This window comes from Panthera tigris, chromosome X, assembly GCF_018350195.1.
Source record: "Panthera tigris isolate Pti1 chromosome X, P.tigris_Pti1_mat1.1, whole genome shotgun sequence".
NCBI lineage: Eukaryota > Metazoa > Chordata > Mammalia > Carnivora > Felidae > Panthera > Panthera tigris.
Window position 1 is genome coordinate 64,130,387 of NC_056677.1, and position 3,495 is coordinate 64,133,881.

The 3,495-nt window shown below is 39.6% G+C and overlaps 1 pseudogene; it reads right to left on the minus strand.

Moving 5' to 3' along the window:
• Window positions 1-267: 267 nt before the first annotated feature.
• On the minus strand, window positions 268-857 carry LOC102961832 (annotated as a pseudogene).
• Between the last annotated feature and the right edge of the window lie 2,638 nt (window positions 858-3,495).

The following is a 3,495-nucleotide window of genomic DNA, read 5'->3' on the forward strand; positions in this document are numbered from 1 at the left end:
TGACCTTCACCGAAACCAAGAGTCACATGCTTAACCAACTGAGCCAACCAGGTGCCCCTAACATTATAGTTCTAAGAAAGCCATAGTTACCAGTTATCATAGTTAGTGTAAATATCTAGAACTTCCTTTTATGACAACCACAATAGAATGCACTTGTCTTCAACAGTGGACAAGGGAAGATGGCCTCATGTTTCCTTTGCAATAATAGTATATGTTGGGGATCAAGTGGCCTTCAAGCTTGAAGGTGGGTGTGAAAATGTTTGCAGTTTAGATCATTCTGTTGTGTTTGTGAGTTGGCGAGTCTTAATAACAGCACCACACTGGGCTAAGTTATGCCTTTCAGTTCCACCATTTTCCAAATGGAGAGCCATTTCTTCTGATATGAAAGTGTTCAAATTGAGATCATGTAGTCCATTTGACCAGCATTCTATCCACTGCTCCATGTGTAAGAGAGCCAGGGGTACCTGAACACATGCTTATACTAGCCACTGTACCACTAAGACCATGCAGAGCTAAAGCTTCCCAGAAGGGTTACTAATCAGCCTCTACAGATGAGCTAGTTTCCATTGAAGTAGCTCAGTTAGAGGAAACTACAGTAAGTCTTTGGGGAGCTCTAGAGTTTCATAGTGGAGGAAATTTTCCACACAGGAAGCTGATAAAATTTTCTCTAAGAATAGTTCTTCTGCACTCTTTAACCCAAACCAACACATCGCATCACTGATGGCCAATCTGAATTCCAATATCAAAACTTCACTGATTGGTATCCACGCTTTACTTGTAGAGGATGGTGATGGCAGTGGTTGTATTTTGGAAGGAATCTAGAGAGAAAGTCCTGGCTGATGACACACTTGGTCAGAAAAAGTGAGAGAGGGAGGATAAATATAAGAAGCAGGGGAGAGAGAGAGAGATAGAGAGAGAGAGAGAGAGAGAGAGAGAGAGAGAGAAATTTGGATGCCAATGACTACAAATGGTCACATTATGTTTCACCTCGAATGGCCACATTAGGTTTCACCATTTTGTTGCAGGGTTTCAGGATCCCACACTCAGTGTGAAGATTCCAGGAAGGGGGTTGTGTAGGAATGATGGGGGTCTGGGGGCCCAGAGGCGCAGTCCTGTCTGAACAGAGGGCTGGGTAGATGCCCCCTCCCAGCCCTACACCAAGGCTGGCTCAGGGCACAATGGGCCTGCCTCCCAGCCTTCCTTCCTCATTTTGTGATGGGCTGTTTCTTTATTCTTGACATAAATTATTTATATTATTATTTCCTTTCTGTTTGAAGAACTTTAATTAGCAATTATTTTAGAGCATGTAAACCTTGTTTCCATCACCTGGGTATTCCCAAAGGATTTTTTTTTTTTTGCCTCCACGGTTTCAGATTAGAAGTCTCCTGTCATTTGAATCATTGTTTTTCTATGGATAATGTATTATTTATCTCTGTTTTATTTTTCTTTGTGAGATTTTTAGTCTTTAGATTTCTGAAGGTTAATTATGACGTGTCTTTATGTGCATTTAATTGCATTAACCCATTTAGGGTAAACTCGGTTCTTGAATTAGTAGTTTTATATATTGTACAAAATTTGGGAAATTTTTAGAAATTTTTCAGAAATCTTTTCTCACCTGTGGGATTCCATAATGACTAGTCTAGGATATATAGGAGACAACACACACACACACACACACACACACACACACACACACACAGATTCAATGTCATGTCGTTCCCTAAGTCTTGAGATCTCTAGCCAGTCTTTTTTATTCTCTCCGCATATTAGAGTCTTCTGACATTTGTTTTATGTGTTTTATTCAGGAATTTAGTCATACTTATCAAGAATAATGGGATGGAGTAGATTCATTCCATATCATACGGAATCAGAAGTTTTCAGAACAGTGTTAAAAGTAGGTTTACCTGGTGTCATTTGGGTAGAAGATGGATGGGGATGCTGACTGCCAATTTCTAACAGTTTTATTTTTTATCTTGCACCTAGAATTCTATCACCTCCTTAATTTAATAAACAAATGTATTTTAATATCTAATGTTTGCTAGGAACTGTTCTATTTCTCTTGATGTACACTTGGTCAAGAAAATTCAATATATGTCTCAGATGTAATATCTAGTGCATGATCCATTTGATAAGGGAAGTACAGCATCTTATAATATACAGAGAAGTGCCTAAATCAGACTTATAGAGAATTCAAGAAAAGGTTTACAGAAGATAATTCTAAACTAGAAGCTAAAGGAAAGTTAGTTACATGAAAAGTGGGAAAAGAAAACCCCAAGAGCATAAGCCATTTATGCAAATTCATCAGTATAACAGAATGCATCACACCTTCATGGAAATGTGAATACTTCAGCATGGTTGGAGTAGAGAATTGTGGTGAAGTGTAGAGCTATAGAAATGAGGTTGGAAAGATAAGTCAGTGTAGTCAAAAATTCTTATCAATGCCCATCTCTCCTTCCCACTGTGCCACAATTTATTTGTTCCATGCTCTCCCCTAACATCAGTGCCCTTGGCCTTGGGGAGATTTACATAGTACTTTTTTCTCTCATTTGGGAAGCATCCAGGTGAAGTAGAAAGATGATTAGAGAGGCTTATTTTTTTTTTCAACGTTTTTTTTTTTTTTTATTTTTTTTATTTTTGGGACAGAGAGAGACAGAGCATGAACGGGGGAGGGGCAGAGAGAGAGGGAGACACAGAATCGGAAACAGGCTCCAGGCTCCGAGCCATCAGCCCAGAGCCTGACGCGGGGCTCCAACTCACGGACCGCGAGATCGTGACCTGGCTGAAGTCAGACGCTTAACCGACTGCGCCACCCAGGCGCCCCCTAGAGAGGCTTATTTTTAACCACATTCCAAAATTCAATTAACAGTGAGTCTCTTTATGCCCAGGCAAGTTACTTTACCACTTTGTACTTCACCCAGTGAGGTCAATGTAAAGAGACACGTGTTTTTTTTTTAAATTTTTCTATGGGTAGAATCCTCCCATGAATTGAGACAATTCATAATTGGGGCCAATGAATTGGGACATACATAAGCAGGCAACTCAACCACAGTTCTTGTCGTTAACCTTTCTGAAGAAGTAGTAATCTGCAACCATGTTGTTTGGCTCTGTCCTCAGTAAGAAACATGGACCTCAGACATAGCCAAAGGAGCACAATAGTGGTGAGACTATTCTGTTCCTAAGCCTTTTGTTAGCTGAAACCAGTAGCATTGCCAGACAGCAGTAGGAAACATTCATGGTCCTGCATTTGGAGGAAAGAGGATGTGATATTGTCTAAATAGAATACCATCTACCTAAAAGCCATTTGCAAAGCTATTATTTTAGGAAGGGCTGAAAGCTTTAAATAAAATGAATGGGGTTATCTACCTTAAAGCAATTTTAAAGGTCAGAGTTCTTGGAGAATATAAACTAACTGTATAATTATGAAGGAAAAGTGGGAAAATCCTAAAAAAGTTAGTGATCAAGCCATGGATGCTTGCAGTGGGATTGACAGAGTAA